Genomic DNA, 18,118 nt, shown 5'->3' on the forward strand with positions numbered 1-18,118 from the left:
CAATATCTCATGTGATGGTACAGGTTAACAACATAAATTATAGAACATATTTTTAAAAGGTCTCCAGTATCTCTTTGCAACATCTTTGTCATGATACAAATCCCTAGAATAAGGCAATCTTCACATTACTGTATTTTTTTTGTTTAATAACTATTTCCCTGCATCATGTAAACCTAAAAATATATTAAACACGTAATGATTACTCAAAAGGAGTAATGCTTCTGTTTATCCAGTGTCTTGTCTTTAATCTGACATTTATTCACATATAATATCAGTTTATTAAAAATAAGACAGTAGTTTAAAAATATGGTATTTAGAGAAAACATTAAAAATTCTGTACTTTTGCACCTGCACACATAAATATTTGCAAAATTGTCCTATTTATGAGCATCACATTACAGTACAGTTATTATTTATTAAAAGAACAAGCCAGGTATTGTGTGAGGATGGGCAATACATAAGGTACATATCAGCCCCGCAGCAACAAAATGTTTCAGATTTTGAACAGATATTTCTGTGAAGATTGGCAGGTCCTTGACCAAAGCACCACTAATGGAAATTCTTCCAGTTTTTCCATTATTGTTCATAGTGTTTCCCCCCTTCCCCCCCCCCAAAAGAAAATCAGTCACACTTGTCAAAGATAAAAGTTCTGAAGCTCTAAGATTTCTTTTCCTCCACAACATAGGCATACTTCAATCTGTAACTGCTGGTTCCCCACACAAGCCCATCAGTGCTTAGAAGTCTGACCTGGAGGGAGAAGCCTCTCTAAATGCAGGAGCTAATTTGATCACTATGTTGGCTTAGCTTCGGGGCTCTCATACGTCACTCATGTAAATCTGGGTTGATCTGTTGTGGTTTCGTGATGCATTCATTTAGGACATCAAGCTGGATCCAAGCCACGGCACCAAACACTTCATCCACTACTTTGTTTTACCTTCTAAGCCATATAGATCTTTTAAAGATTTCACAGTTAAATTTAGCATGCCAACAGCATCAATCCCAATTTACTAATACTGGCAGTTGATCAAGTAGTGGTTAATAACTGAAACAATCGTAAAACTTAAGGCAACGTATTGCATAGCCACCTCATTTCAGGTAATGGTAACGTGATGTATTTTCATGATGCAATACATAATAAAGTTACTTATAAACAGGAAACGTAAATTTTGCCAATACTACTCCTATATAAAATTTGCATGCAAAAAGCCATGTACATGCAGAAGTACTGGCATTTGCACAGTTGTGGCCTCACAACCACAAAGTTTACTTGTACACTTTGGAGATCAAACGTGAGTTTCTACTTACTAATGTGTTGCTACTACAACACAATGGCTTCTTTTCTGAATAAAGAGAGATCTACAAAAACCCACACCCTAAAAAGAAGATTTATGTTTCTATTCTTCTGACTTACTGAAGATGCAGCTTCTCTTTGTGAGGTTATTCTAGATATTCCCTCCTCCTCCTGCCATCAGCTGGGTAACATACTAGAGCTAGACGCTTCAGGCTCACACGCGCGTTCATGCAAGGATGCATTTAGAAAATACAGTACAAGAACCAGAATAAAATTGTTCAGAAACACCACTCACATTTTTCCCTTAATTGCCAAGTACAGCTGCCAAATACTGGGCTAGTTTTTCCATCATGAACCACAAATTAAAAATTTAATAGGATAAAGATACTATTTTAACACTTTTTTCATTATGGTGGAAGAAGACAAAAGGAGAAAAAAACCACACATAATACTCAAAATTTCCTTCTGCTTTTAGGAAAGGCTCCAAGGTACATGGAAGGTGATTATCACATAGTTTCACAAGTTACATTAACAAGTTCCAATAATTGTAGCAGTTCTTGGCCACCTCTAAAAAAGTCTTGATCTAAACAACTACTTGGAATATAAAGTAGACTCTGTGTCAGAGAGTAAGGTAGACTGCTGCTTCCCTAGGTTTCAGTCTCATTCCTTAAGACGATCATCCTTCAGAAGGAATAACATGCAGTTACGTCATTCAAAACTGAGACATTCGTCATTGTCTCCACAATGCCTTATTGCACAGGGTGTAGCAAAGAAGGTAATCCGTGGATCTGGCCTAATCTTTCTAAGCAGTTCATCAGAAAAGACTTGATTCAGCCGAAGCTTTATTTCCACTCTGCTGAAAGTGAACCTAGACAGCAATTCAGCCAACTACACTCCCCGTAAAACAAGGAAAGGATGTATCACAATCAAAAGATTTGGCATCTTTTAGCTTTATTGCTGCTTGACAGTCACCGTTAAAAAAAAAAAAAAAGAAAAAGACATGCACAAGTTGTTCTTCATTACTCCAACACATAACAGGTGTACCACTTGGAACAGACATCACAGCACATATATGAAGGTATGCGTAAAGAAAAAGTGAATAGGTAGATCTGACAGAACAGAATAAGCATAAGACAGCACAGCTAAAATAATCCCTAAGCTACCCATACCTCACAGAAGTAAGATACATTCAAGCTAGTGAATGATGTTAAGTTACAAACATGAGGAAAACTTTCCAGACAAATCTGCCTCCAAGATGTAGCTACTGACCATCACAGTTTCCTTTTGCTATGATGAAGAAATTTCTGCATCCTTCTTGAAATTGATACAAAGCACAGAAGTGTTATGAATTTAGTTTCTAAAAGTAGTAAATTAAAAACATTATTATCCCAATATCATTGTCAAGACTTCGTACTGCCAACAGGTCACACTTCAGAAAGGTTTAAAGTGCAGTGCATTTTCCAGTCTTCCAAAAAATTTCACTCATCTTCTCAAGTATCAGAGGTTAGATGATATTATATCCTTCCATGTACTATTTATATGCACTGGGGTGATATCAGATTATTCAGACACTACTAGAAGCGCACGTATTCCATGCTACTCATTCACTACAACAGATCTGTAAAGACAGGAATCCCTCTCAACTCTCGCAATTAAGCACATCAGAATAAAACCTGCACAAACAAAAGCCCAAGTCCAATATACACGGCTACTTTCAAGATGTGCTTATGCAGTATTTTATGCTGCACGGGCTCCAACAACCCCTCCACCCGCAAATCCTTCTAAATAAAACATTTTCATATTAACACTAACTCTGAATGCACCTCCTATGCATGAGGGTGTCCCTGCTAAAACTGTGAAGTATTGTCTTTTCTTTTAAGCACAATACTCTTATTTATTAACTGTCTTTATCTGTAGAACAAATACCACAACTGCCCCCACAACTCCCCTTACAAAAGAAACCAGCTCCCTCAGCCAGCTGCGCCATTTGTACCAGGAGCTTCCTCAGAGCCGAGCACACAAGATGCCCCAACAGCTACACCTAACAGGTAAGGAACTTGTCCCTTGGAGTGATTTTCAAACATCATTTTGAATTTACCACCCAAATAAATCACTAAGGTTTCATTAAAAGGATACTCAGAAATGATTACCATTAAAATATCCACCGCGGGAACGGTAGATCTGGAGCAGAAGACTTCATTTTGTATGATGATCTCCAAGAAATAAGAAGGATTGATACCCCGAATTTATGGAAACTAAGGCCAGAAGAAATAAGGAACTTACCACAGACTGCAGGATGTCCAGTGCAAATCTGCGAATTTTCATTTATCGTCACTCTCCAGAAAACAAAGCCACCTTGCTTCACAGATAGCACTAAGAAGTACACAGTCTTGTGGGGAAGACTATGGAAATTAATCTGCCCTTAGAAATATCAGGCACTGTAACTGTATTTTACTGTTTGTTTTCTAACGAATTATCAAGTGAGCCAGGGAACAAGACATATAAAATTAAAAGTCCTCGATTAATTGAAACTGCTACAGTAAATAATTGTAGTTGACCAATAAATGAAACTAAAACATTATGTTTTCCTGATATTTTTATAAAGAGTATCCCAAATATCCCAAGTGTAACTTACATTCATGGACCTGGAAGAAAATCAAGGGTTGCTATTTTGATTTCTGGTCATGATTACTGCTCAAATTAGTCTGTGGTAAATTTGTTAAAGTTACCAGAAAATGAATATTATATTGCATATTTTAAAACCACCATTCTGCAAACCCGTGCTAAAAAAAGCAATGTAACTTCATTTCATCCACTTCCTTAAACATAGCACAGAATGTTTAACACTAAAGAATAGCGTTCAAGAACACCTGTCTATTATGCACATAAATTTTGTCCTTTTATTATATCCCCCAATATTTCAGATGTCTTTTCTTTTTGTATGGTATGAAACAGAGAACAAGGATTGTTTTGCTTGGTTTCCAGAGCTACAAACACTCACTCAAAATATTTAACATTAATAAAATCTATCTGTTCCTTGAGAGGGCACTACTAAAACTGCAATTGAAAGTCATTTCCCAGTTTCAAAAACCTGTTGATGTACACAAATGGAAGGCAGTATTTTAAATAGCCTGTCAGCTTAGTTATTTTCTGCAGTACACCCATACAGACACTGTAAAAATACATTTGTCATTAGGATGACAAATATATCAAGTCACGGAACCGCTGTTCACATGAAGCCTGGAGACTGCACTTAGCCTGCATGAGCACAGATGGTGGACAAGCGCACTGACTGACTTTGCCTGACCAAACACACTAAACACTAAATTACTGGTACTAGACTAGAACAAACCCTAACCGGCAGCTTTTACATAGAAGTAAATTACAGCTGTAAGCTCTTTACCTTTGGCAACCTAAAAACCCCCCAGAAATACTAAAACAATATGCATAACTATAATGCATTTGGTAACCTTTTCCTGGTCCCCAATTAAAATTGTAATTTTAGACAACATGGTATGATTGTATGTGTCTCAAAGACAAATTCAAACAGCTTAAATTTCTACACCAACACACAGCAATTATTAAATACTTATTATTTTACAAACATTAGTAGACATCGACAGGACCAGCCCGTGCCGTCGTTATTACTTTACAATGCCCAAGAGCCAAGCAAGGCACCTTAGAACGCAGCAGAACAAGAATTATTCGTACCCTGCAGAGCCTACAAATGTAGTGCAGACATGACCTAATGATGCTGGTCACAAAGCAGTGGGGAGGGGAAGAGTTCTTAAGTCTGGGCAGCAACCTGCAGTTCTTGACCCAGGCTTGGCATTACAGTATATAACAAGATCAACATTCATCCTAAATAAGACCGAGCCGCACGTCAGACAATCTATTTTGGTTTTTGATCAAGTTATACCTCACTCGTCCTTTGAAACCAAAAGTCAACCTTCAATGAAGTAAATGCAATTTAATTTTTTCTTTTTTTAAGTCAGTCCTGAAACACTTCTAACACCTCATAAAACACTATTTTGTTGGTACCTACCATTAACTTCTATATCCATGAATTTTAACATTGGCATGTGAGACTAGCCAATACGCCTCTTGAAAAAATACTTTTTCTTTAAGAAGTGGTATAACTGTGCAGCCCGAATGACATTTAGGAAATGAGGAATTAGGTGGAACAACACATCCTAAGCAAAGTTCAAAACTATATTATTTTGTAGAGATTCAATCCATGAAAACGTGTTTTAAAATTTAAAAAAGGGAAAAACATTCTCTACTAGAGCTGTGGCCTACAAACAACCATTTGCCTGTGAAACCACAAAAGCAAAATGCATTCAGGACAAGCCCTTAAGTACAACAGGACTAATGTAACACAAATAGTCTAACAATAAGTACTTTTTCATGTGCAGAACTAGAAAAAGAAAATTAAAATGCACCTTACATGTCAGGTGGAAACATTGGAAAGTTCAGGCAGGGCCTTTTAATCTCTAGCACCCTCTGGAAAATCCCTTTCAGTTAAATTCTAAGAAAACAAGCTTATCCCTCTGATATTTGATAAAAGGACCTAACTTCAAGAATTTCTTTTGAAGATTGTTTGTGCTTTCTCCAAATGTTATATTGTTATAGGATATATTGTTATCCTATGTTCTTAACTCCGACTCATTTCTTGTTTTCAAAAATCCAAATTCTGTTTATTTTAACAGCATATTACTATTACTGAAATATCCCCAGAGAGAGAAATGGATTTATATTTTCAAAGAAAATGATAAAACAAAAACAAAGTGTGTCAGTTCTGACATTAAAAAAAGAAAACAAAAATGCACACTTGATCATGTAAATGCTTCAAGTTATCTGCAAGTTGCTGGAATTTATCTTATATTTACTTGTGCTTATATCCTAACCAGAAGCAGTGATACTGCTAAGCTTGTTACACAAATTCAGACCCATTGCTAATATGTCCGATTTCTAAAGCTAACTTCTTTGACATGAGCAACAAATCAGCTCATTTGGATACCTATATCCAAAACCCATCTTCCTCTTTCCAGAGCCAGTACACCAGTTTTCTCCAACGCATATTGTTATGTGACTAAGCGGCAGCAATCTGAATTGCAATTATAACCAACCACATAACTCCTGGCGATGTCAGTGGGACATTGTCTCTTTCCAAAAAGTAACAAAGATGATCACCCAAACTGCTAGGTGGGAAGCCTGCATTTCAATTTCAGTCCAAAACCGTATTTTGCAGCCGTTAAAGCTCTACAAATATAGCAGATACCTTGCAATACTACAGAAAGACAAAGCAAGGACCATCAGAAGTGGAGTTTCATATATCTGAAAGGCAACAAATTCAGTTTGGGACTTTCCTGAAAAGTGACAAAGGGTAAGAGGGGGGGGGAAAAAAAAATATTACACTGATAGAGGGAGAAGGAATAGTACATTTCTAGAGGGACAAGACAGAAGTCATAAAGCCCAGGTGAGTCTGGTCATATGTGGGAATTCTGTTTAGTCTGGAGTCAGTGACCATCCATCCTTCTGCAGCAAACAGGTGAGGAACAGCAGATCCTCAGTATAAAGTTCCCACCGGCCTCACTCAGAGCAAAGGGAGCCCCCAGCAGATGCGAGGAGCTTGGTAAAAGCCTGTGAAAATACACACACTTCTTCCAACTCCACTGACGACATGCTGGGTTCCTCTCACTCCTCCCTCATGAGGAATGCGCTACCTGGAATATTTTTTAAAAGCTACCCAAAAAAGTGCAAAATCATTTAAGGGTATTTTCTAGAAAGGAAAGATTTGTACAGTTCATACATATTCTATCATATCCTAGATTTTTAATGTAAATTGTCATGATCACTGGCTTTCTCAAAGTTAGTATACAAACACATTTATAGCAACTGCTACACCAGGTGACTCATATCAGCAATGCAATGAGAATATATTTAATACAATGACATATCCATTCCCTCATTAGAAAAGAATGTATATGCCAAACAGTGACATTCAGCAGTTTTTTAATCCCACACTGACACAATTAGTCATGATACAATTAAGAAAAAAAAAAAATATCATTTAATACAACAACACCTCTTGAAACACTTGCTGGGAAAAGCTTTTAGGTAATTTGACTTTCCTCAAACCCTCTGCTCCCCCTCACTTTTTTTTTTTTTTTTTTTAAAGCAGATCAGTTCAAATTGAATATGCTTAAATAACATTTTCAAATCTTGCTGTTCAGTTCTGTCCCTCTCTTCTATTTGGCTTCTTTGCCTTCATCAGGCACTTCCCTCCTCTGCATGCCCAACCACTTCCACTGCATAGCTAAAGGCAAAAATAAACTCAGAATGAAACAAAATGCAAGAAACTGTCCTGCAGAAAACACAGCCAAACTCAAATAAATCAAGCTTGCTTTCTCTGCTTACTAAAAAGCATGCACTTCATTTTGATTGACACATGGCAGCTCAAAAAAGTCACCCAGGGTAGTGTTTATTGAATGACCCATGGAAGACTGAAAGCTGACAGAAAACCAGGAAACATGTGGGAAAACAGAAGTTTGTTCAGTACCAGCCTTTATGGATTTGACAGGCAGAGTACATAAGCATCTATTGTGTCATTCACATCTCCGATAACTGAAACCAATTTCAGCACTACTCATTACATACAACAGCAAGTTAAATCTAAAGCAAAACCATAAATAATTAATTCATAAAAAGAAAACCTCTGAGGTAGTAAGTTTGTGCCTTTTTAAAAATCTGCTCTACACTAAGCTTAAATAATTTGCATTTAAACATGTACTTCATACTTTTCCTATTTTTTATATATATATATATATATAGCACAAGCAAAATGTTTGCACATTGGAGGTTGAAAAGCTGACAGGGCTGAATAATAAGTTAGCTGCACTAGCTTGTCAGCACTAAAAAATTAAGTTCTCAATGTCAATTCTTACAAGCAAATGAGAACACCAAAATTTCTCTCATTCTCAAAACAAAGCGACATTTCAGAACCACCATCACTATTGACAGTATATGATCATTACTACTAAAGTGATTAGCATTAAAAAGTGAGAAATCAAAATGAACTAGTAGAATGGCATAAACAAGAATAACGCATGTACTACCCTGTACGTGGAAATAGCAATTGAATACTCTTGCAATATACATATTTTTTAAAATAAATATGATCTCAGCAGGTAGGAGGGAAAAGCACAAAATCAAAGAGCACTTATTTTCCCAGTATCCCTGACAGACGCTGTGATTTGTGGCCTCATAACATGACCCTTACTTTTATTCAAGGTCTGGAAATTCCTTCAAAAGGCTTCATTAAAACATTACATAAATATAGTCTTTAAGTTATTTGTAAACATATAAAATAATATAAAATTTTGTAGTGCAACAAATTAATAAAACTTGCTTGGAACAAAGTTTTCTTAGGTATTCTCCAGTGGAAGATTTGTAAATAATCATTGCTTTACTATTACTGACTTACAAAGTTTACAAGTTACTTACAAAGTTAGAGCTTTTAACTGTTGCATATATGAATATATTCATTGCAAATGTGTAATCTGATCACAGATTACAGCATCATTCATTTTATAGACTGACCTCTATTTCCCTTGCAAACTTTTTTTTTTTTTATTTTATAAAGGATCTAAAGCCTAATAAAAACAAGTTTTTGGCAAGCTTAGGAAATCATAAAGAAATAAGAAATAAAGTATTGGAGAATTTAAGATTTAAGTGTTTAGAAACTCCTAAAAACTACCATTTAAAAACCAAATATCTTTATGGATTCTAATTAGAAAAGCATTTAGTCCAAAAAGCAACTGGACCGCTTCAGTTTGGTTTTGCTAAAGTTTGTAAGGTAGAGCGAATAGAATTCTCTATTTGTACGTACATTGACAACTGCAAACTGGTATATCGTCGAGCAAAAAGGGAATTAAGACCACCTCTGATTTTGCAGCACTTACATCTGCCTCCCGCCATTTGCAGGAGTCTACCCTCACTTTACAATGTGAAGAGCAATACAGAATCAAGGCCTGCTCCATTGAAATCACTGGCTGATGTCCCACGCTGTTAATTAAGGATAGAAGTCCAACAGAAGTTTTATCTGTGCTTTGCAGGACTGGAAGTTAAGAGATAAGGTACCAGATGGATCAATCAAATGATTAGCTAGGCTTATTCAATGTGTGTCTGCTTTGGCAAATTATTACTTATACTACCAGAATCCAGAATTTTTAAATATTAAAAAAAAAATCTTTATTATTGGATGTTCCTTTCTGTACGGAATTTGTATTTTAAGAACACCAAAAGACAGCTGTTGTTCTACATAACCTAGATTAAGGCATCGAGCTTTGGACTTTTCCTCACACAAGACAGAAGTTGCTCTGATCAGAAATCAGACAACTGAGACACCTTAGATCAGCCACGGCCAAGCTTCACCTTCTGGAACACAGAAAGCTTGGCAAGAAAGCTCAAGCGCGAGTCTTGTAGTGAGGTCTACAGCACATGGCTGGCTAGCTTGATACAAGGAGCAGAATTAATCCAAATCATGGCAAGATGAGGAAGACAGTTATGCCTGGCAAGTCATCATCACTAACTCTGGCCCAAGCAACTTCTACCCTGTGATGTGAAAGAAGGATACACGGACAGCTAGAGCCACTCCCAAACTGCAAATTCATCTCAGAGTGAGATATAACTGAGGATGCAGGTCTCAGCCACACAAAGATTTGGTGTGTACCAGCTGAGGTTCGAAAGTAATTCTTGCATCCAAAGGCAATCCTGCAAATGCACGCTTCTAAGTTTACTCAATTGGCACAAAGACTTACCAAAGTTTACTGATAAACCACTTCAATATGGCGCATATGCTTAAGTGTTTGCAGGATTCAGTCATCTTAATTAAAAAGAGAATCTGGTAGGAGACTGGAGCGTTTCAGTAACTATGGTAGATAGTTCAGTAGACGTAGAACAATCAAAATAATTAGCTTTTCATGTGATTGTAAAGACTAAGAAAAGTTTGAGGAACTTTTACAAAATATGAAGCTCCATTAGAACATACAAAATATGAAGCTCCATTAGAGGAAAACTTTCAGAAAACCACTCTATTTTTTACCCTTTATAAACACAGACAGTCAAGAATGTGAAGAGGAAAACGCAGCCTAAAAAGTAATAGCATTGGTGATTCTGTGCTGCCTGGAATGCTCTTCTATCACAAAGCCAGAACAATTCCCTCTTAAAATTGTTAACTTAGCTTATTTAAAACAAAAAAGAGAAAACCCTAGTCAGCCCACACCCTAAGAATTCAATTTTATTATTTTTTAAACGTTTGATGTGCAGGTTAAAAAAAAAGTTATACAAGGGTGTTTTACTTGCAATATTCAGACTGCTCTGTCTTCAGGTACATTTCAGTGCCAGGCAGAAGACTCTTGCTTTCTGACTCACACAGCCAAGGATATAATGCTTTCAGCAGATGAGGGCTAGGTGCTGAAAAGGGGTTAGCATCATGTCACAACAGAAAGAGATCAGAGTTCAGAGACGACGTGGAAGCTCATCAAACCTCAGCATGCTAGTTTTCTACCATAGCAAAGCTCCCAAGTTCACATGTCACAGTTGGAACACACACAGTTCTGATACGGGTTTAAAATCTACATTCAACAATATCATGTTCTGTTTTAAAATAGAGGCAAATATTGAGAGGTTTTAGCTGAATCTGGAAATGTAGTGTTTCTATATTCCTTTCTAAACATTTACACCTATGAATAATTCTACAAGTACATAAGGAATTCATCTGAGGTGAGGTGCTCAACAGGCTTCTGTCTTCATTTGAGTTCTATTTTAATTTCTGTTAGCCTTTTGAATACAGAAAGGAGAAATTTCTGAGTGTTTTATAGTATAAATATAATTAGGACTAGACATCATTAGAATATGCTACTAGTCTAAAATAACATGCATATGACTTTGTCCATCATAAAATACACAAGATCCAGTTATACGAAGTGATTTGTGCCTCACTGTCATTAGCAATGAAAAATGCTGAATTGACTATAGTTTCGTCTTCTTTATTAGGACCTGAGATTATTTCAGTCAGGGACTTAGAAACAGGTTTTGAGAATGGAATGTAAAATCCAAAGTCATTCAACTAGTTTGTTTGTTTTTTTTTTTAAAGTTACCCATAATTGAACACAACTTTTTAAACTGGTTTAGATTTGGGTTTTGGGATATTAGGCAACCTGAAAAGACATACCAAATAGCTGTCATATACAAGAATACACATGGTATTTTTCCAGTTACTCATACTGCAGCTAAGAGCAAACCAGTCACTGACCCTCAGTCTCTACCTACTGCTTTTCGATTCCCTAGATCCCGCTCCTAAGAGTCTAGGAAATCCATGTTAGAGTAGTGCATTGTCAAAAACTCTGAAGTCCATTCATAAAACATTAAAAGTACTCTTAACTTCTCCCAAAATTTCAGTGGAAGAAAATACATAGCTGGTTGTACAGAGATATAAAGTGGTGACTTTTGGTTTTGGTGTACTTATTCAGACTACTTTGACCTGTAGGTGACAGAACTTCTGGGAGATATTTTCTTACAGTAACCGTTCTGGTTTTGCTAGGATATTGTGAAATTAGAACAGCAATAACCTCCCCCACCACAGCCACACATGCACAGACATTGCAGAACCTTTAAACTTCACACTACTGAGATATAGGTACCTGAAAACAGTCCCAGTTTTACAGATGACAAATCAAAACCACAAGAATTTCTCTTCACCAAAGTAGTAGCGAAGGGAAAAAGAACGGACTACAATTCTTCATTTCCTGTCTGCAACCCGAGCATCGTTACCCAGAAGCAAACAGCACACATTTTAACTTTCCAATATTTTATTACGTTCATTCACCGATCTCTGTTTGCACAGTCCAGGGTCAGCTTACAAATGTTTTCATATCTTTGTTTTGAGTTTTCCCATGCATCAATGGGAAACAATTAAAACATAGCTTTAAATACCCTTCACTTTAGAAGCTAATAATCACTTCTCATCAAGCAATTGTCTTAGTTATCACAGCTGGATTAAAAAAAAAAAAGCGTTGTAACTGAATCCATTATATCCTGTTCCAAAGGAAGTGCTCATAGGCCCAGTTCAGTGATAAAAATTTAGCTGCCCTCTTTCGTAAGTTATTTTCAGGTAGGAAGCAAGATTTAGATGCAACTAGGCTATCCCCTCAGACTAAGAGATTTAAGGTCTGGATGAGATGTTGGAAAACACCACTATTTAATACCACAGATGTAGGCAAATCCTAGCAGCGGGAAAAAATGTCTCCAAAAGCTGACCCCAAGTTCTGGTGCTGCTACTTAACCGCTAGCAACATCAACTAGACCACCTTACGTGTACAACCAAATAGGATGAACAGGTCGGTCCAAAATTGTTTCAGTTAAGTATATTCCTAAGATACTAACTTTGTAAAACAGCTATGTGGAAAAATTAAAGATGGCCTGTACTTCAGTTTGGTTTTGCTTTGGTTTTGGTTTTTTTTTTTTTTTTTTTTCTTTCAAGCTAGATGGGATTTCTGAGGAGCAAATTTTTATTATTGCATGTATCTTCTAAAAGTGAACTCGAAACCAACATCCAAACGGTTCAAGTTACAAGCATACTCATGACCTCTAGGTATGAGGTATGGATACCTGGTCCAAAGTATACTGAAATACAGATAGTTAAAAAAATGAGAAGAGAGCATTGCACGTAGACTCTACATTATGTCACATCACAAGAAGGAAATAATTAGTTCCTCTTGAAAATGTTCCTCAAAGGAAGACAAAAGGCTACTAGCCACGTCAGCCATTTCGAAATTTATACTTGGAACAACCAAGGAGCTACAACTGATAACGTTCTTCATGATGGCTTATGCTCAGACATCTTCTTCAAGTACTTCCAGTCTACTCCATCATTCAATTCTAATGCCTCAGAAAAGAAATGGATACCTCATGATTCAGATTCTTCAGGAGAGTTTAGTTTCTTCCTGTTTCTCCTCCCATCTGCACACACTGCCCCTCATTGCACTAAAATACGCATTGTCTCAATCTGAAATTTTGTCTGCATGTCTTAGCCACTGAAAGAGTTCTCCTGGAGAGCTGCAGCACTAGAACATTCCCAATAGCTACTAACCCAGAAGAAGCACAAATTCTACAAACAGATTGTTATGCAAAAATTACATTGTTACAAAACAACCTGAAATTTTAGCAACAAAATTCCTTTGTCACATACAAAAGTGTTTTAATAGAGTCCAGTTCCAGCTTGCTGTCTCTTCGGATATGGGGAATGTAAATCCTCACTGGCATTTTCAGAAGACTGTCACACTTGCCCAGAATTCACTCTCATTTCCAACTGATTCAAAGGTTTCATAAAGCATTCATATCTTTAAATCATTTATACATTAATCTATTTTCTATTTTTCTTAATCTATGTACCTCGTGTTTTATAACTGTAAGAAAAAAAGGCAAAAAACCCACCCACAGAAAAAAAAGTCATTCTGAAAGGTATCTCTAAAATTCAGGATGCAGACACTCAAAGGAACAGAAGCCTTAGCACACTTCTTCCCAAAGCCCTGAAAAACTAAACCCCAACCCCACAACACATTAGGATATGCCGTTTACTTGGGAAACTGGCTTTTCAGAAAAGATTATGGCAGGAGCATAGTGGCTTACTAAATAGAGCTGGGAAATTATATGGTACCTACTAATAGCAACGTAGGATCAGATCTCAGGATGTGATAAAACAGAAAGACAGTCTAATGATGTGTACACAGAGGGAAGGAATGCTACAATAATAAAGAGCATGGACATACTATTTTTCACACACTTGAGGCCCAGACCCTTCTTACCCACACTTACAGGCGTTTTCAGCAAAATTCCTGGGTTCTTTAACAGTGCTACTTAAGGTACTTCTAACAATGGCCCTCGGGTAAGTAAGGAAAAGTTATGGCAAAATCAGATTTACCTGAGATATCCCAAACATACTCATTCATCACAAGATACATAACATTCATCAACACGGCTTTAGTACACCACCATAGAGAGAAGCAGTTGCAGAGACAGAAGAGAGCAGGCAACCCTGTCAACTTACGCTTTCTGAGAAGACTGAGAGCACGTTCAGGAATGCTGTTTTAGAACAGCCTTAAGTAAGATTAAAAGTAGTGTTTCACTATAATTTAGGTATAAATGGGACCTGTCACTGATACAAACATCTTCCACTGAAGAGAGAAATTTAGGAGGACATAATGGAAACATTTCCTTAACTCCCCCCTCCAGTTCATTAACATATAGTTACATCCATCGGACAAATTACAATGAAATGAAAGATGACTACAAGGCAGAAATAAAAGGTGGGGGTAAAAAAATACCCAAACAGATGGGAAGGGTTTTAATACTTACAAAGAATGTTCAGATTATCAACCTACCTACTTTGAAGTTTTGTGACGTGCAAATTTATGATAATCTTATGGTAGCAAACAGGCACAAGAATCTTGATTCACAGCACCATTTCTATACAAGTTGAGGAAGCTAAACTGAAATAAAGCATGATAACTGAAAACAGTGAATTAGAGAGATAAAGATGTTATAAGGATGCTTAATTCTTCAGCCCAGATAACTGTGGCAGAAGTCCAAGATCACCAAAGACTTTTCATTCTGCTTTGTAATAATAATGTACAGTACTTACACCATTGCAAATAAGTATTACACTTGAGTTTGCAGACCCCAAATGTATGCTTACCTGGTTGAAATGAATATTTTTCTTTAAAGGTTTATCTTGCAATCCAAGATTTCTGTGACAGCAAGTTATTCTAATGTTTTAGTCCTTAATTTATTGATAAACATTCTGACTTAACAGATCCTTCTTTTAAAAAAAAAAAAAAAAAAAAGGACACCATAGGAAATGACCATACACATTATTGGAAGTTTACCACAGAATGCTAAAGAAGGAATACCAGAAAAAGTTATGATTAAATATGTAATAAAACCTGTTTTACTCTGCATGGGAACAGTGTGAAGCAGCAACACATTGATTAGTCTCTCCTGCTCTCTGTATTTTCCTACCCATGTTTAAACGAAGAATGTTCATTTGCAATCAATAACACACGAAAAGATTGTTTTCCTATGGAAAATGACATGGAAGATGGCATTTCAAAATGGTAACCACCTTCCACTGCATCCAACAGGACAGTAGCCATCTACCTGTACCCCTGGTACTTCCAAGTACAGTTCAAGGTCCCCGTGCTGCCCTCTGCATTTTGCACAGTTTGAGTCAAACTTCACAACAGCTCAACTTTCCTTTGAAACACTGCCATGTTTGGTCTGTTTAAGAATGAAATCTGCTTGCCCTTAGGGCTTGATAGAGTTAAAGGGCAAAATTGTGGCTCCATTTAAAGTCAGTGGGCAGTTTGCCATTTAATTCAATTGGTCTAGTATTTCACAGTGACCTTAAGGGTATACCAAAAAGCTTGTACCCACGTATCCTGTCTTTGCTTGGAGGAATAGCGGTGGCATGTTTCGGTTTGTAGCAGTAACGTCTGGGTGGCAACTAGGACGCTTTCGCTTTTACTTTGAAAGCTCACATGAAGCTCACAAACGTTCATTCAAAATTACAGGACAAAACTGTAAACATCAGTTCATCAACATAAAATTTATCTTCTGGTTTGTACTCAAAAATTTATTTTAAAATTTAGGAAGTTCAGAACAGACATCTGAGAAAACATTCGCTTTCGCCTAGTCCAGATCATTTTAAAGAAAAGGATCAAGCAAATAATATTTTATTTCCCAGCAAAAACACACATGGTTTTTAATATTAACCAAAATGTGACTGTACCAGTGCCGTATCGCAAATGACTTGGGAAACATTTGCAGAGAGAGCAAAAGCAGGACATATTTTATGCTACCATCTCAGCATCCTAAACAAACTGCAGTGGCACAAGGTTGGATATCAATTTGTCTATCACCATGGGTAGATGCGCATCTATAGAGAAGGTTTTGTAACAGTAATTAGCCAGCTAAGATAATAGTTGTTTAGAAAGTCTAAGTACAGAATGCAGAAAATAAGGGTTTTTTTAATCAATCAGCAGCTCAACAATGTACAATCACTTGTAATCAAATGCCACTATTACTTACCTCCTTATAAAACAAGATTCAAATGGTCTCTCACACAAACCATACAAATTTACTCTTACAGGACTGTAGAGTTAACCTGTGCAAAACCCAAAATACTTCCCTTGTTTTACTTCTCACACTTGAGTAAACCAACAGTAAACATCAGCGATGAATACCGGGGTGCTTGGATCTCTACTTTTTTTCCCCGTTCCCTTACGTAAACAGTAATCTGTAGTTAAAAATACTCCTCTTCCTCTCAGCTAATGTATATGGGTACTTTTATATCCTTATTTAGAAGGTTGGCAAGAAAAGCAGAGGGTAACTGATTTTGCATAATGTCTCTCCCACTTTCAACATCCTGGCATGATATTAAAGACCAACTCAGTAAAGATGAGGGCAGAATAATTATGTTATACACTGCTTACTTGTTTTTGACTAGAAATTGAATCAGTAGTCATTGCTCAGATTTTTTAATAACATAAGCTTGTCCTCACACCCAAAACTTCAAAAATAAGCAGTAATAAAGGCTGCAGATAGTAACTGTTATCTTAAGACAGACGCTGTAGTACTTGTACGGTCGTTAAAAAACATTTTCCACTTATTTTCCTCATGTAAAATGAAAATATATTCCATCACTCAAATTACAGAACTGCAACCTAGCAAAACCTGCCAGCCTAGGAGAAGGAGAAAGAAGGAGAATGCCAATTAACCCAATTACAGACAGAAAAGATAGCAGGATGAGTACCTATCAGGTCAGGTTCAAAACCACATCAGAAGCACCAGTGTTAAAAAAAAAAAAAAATGAGAAAAGAAAAAAGAAAAAAGCTTGCGCTCCCTGTGCTGAGTAGCACTATTAAATTCAGATGCAGGGTTGTGTTTAGGTTGGACAGGCCCCAACAGTAGAACAAAGTCAGTCTGTCTTAGTACCATAACCAAATTCTACAAGTTAACAGCTTTTCATGAAAAGCTGCCATTTCAAAATGTCAATCAAACCTGAATATAAGTGGGAACTCCTGCAGAAATAACCAGCTGCAGGTTTGAAAAACATTTTTCACTGAAAGTGGAAACACAAAAGATGTTTGAATGAGATCTCTTTTCATTCCTGTAACAGTAGACGGTCATTTTCACAACATCAAGGACAAAAACACAAGACAAAATTGCAAATAACATCTTGAAAGAACCATTTGCAGGGGTGATGAATGATTCAAGTTACAAATGACAGAATTATTGGCAAATGGAAACTCATTAATATGAAAAAGCTTCTCTTATAAGATTGCAGTTTGTCTCCACTTTTCCTTATTGCATCTGAATGATGAGGTTGTACGTATTAATTTCAACCCATGTTTAATATTCGCTTTCTCACCTTGAGGCAGCAGCTTGCACAAAGATCATCCAACGTACAATAAAAGTAGCGTATCTTTATGGGGGTTTAGGTGTTTATTAAACAAAAGAAACAGTCTCAGTTAATCAAAATGCAGATTCTAACAGAACAAAGTTAAAATTTATAATCTATCCACTGAAAGAACTCAAGTTTTCTAATTCAGTTCTCTACATCCAAATGTAAATCACATTTACTCAATAAACCCAGAGGAAAATATTATTTATACACGTGTACACTATAATGGAAAAGAAGCTTACCAATATCGCTTTGGCCACATTCTCCTTTCTAAAGAATATAGCAGGAACAAAGCTATTTTT

At 36.5% G+C, this 18,118-nt stretch overlaps 1 protein-coding gene across 5 annotated transcripts in view; it reads right to left on the reverse strand.

The window, feature by feature from the left end:
- SRBD1 (S1 RNA binding domain 1) overlaps window positions 1-18,118 on the reverse strand; it is a 132,918-nt gene that overhangs the window by 20,977 nt on the left and 93,823 nt on the right. The gene's annotated exons all lie outside the window — the stretch shown is intronic.

The sequence above is a fragment of the Rissa tridactyla genome, chromosome 3, assembly GCF_028500815.1.
Source record: "Rissa tridactyla isolate bRisTri1 chromosome 3, bRisTri1.patW.cur.20221130, whole genome shotgun sequence".
NCBI classification, from domain to species: Eukaryota; Metazoa; Chordata; class Aves; order Charadriiformes; family Laridae; genus Rissa; species Rissa tridactyla.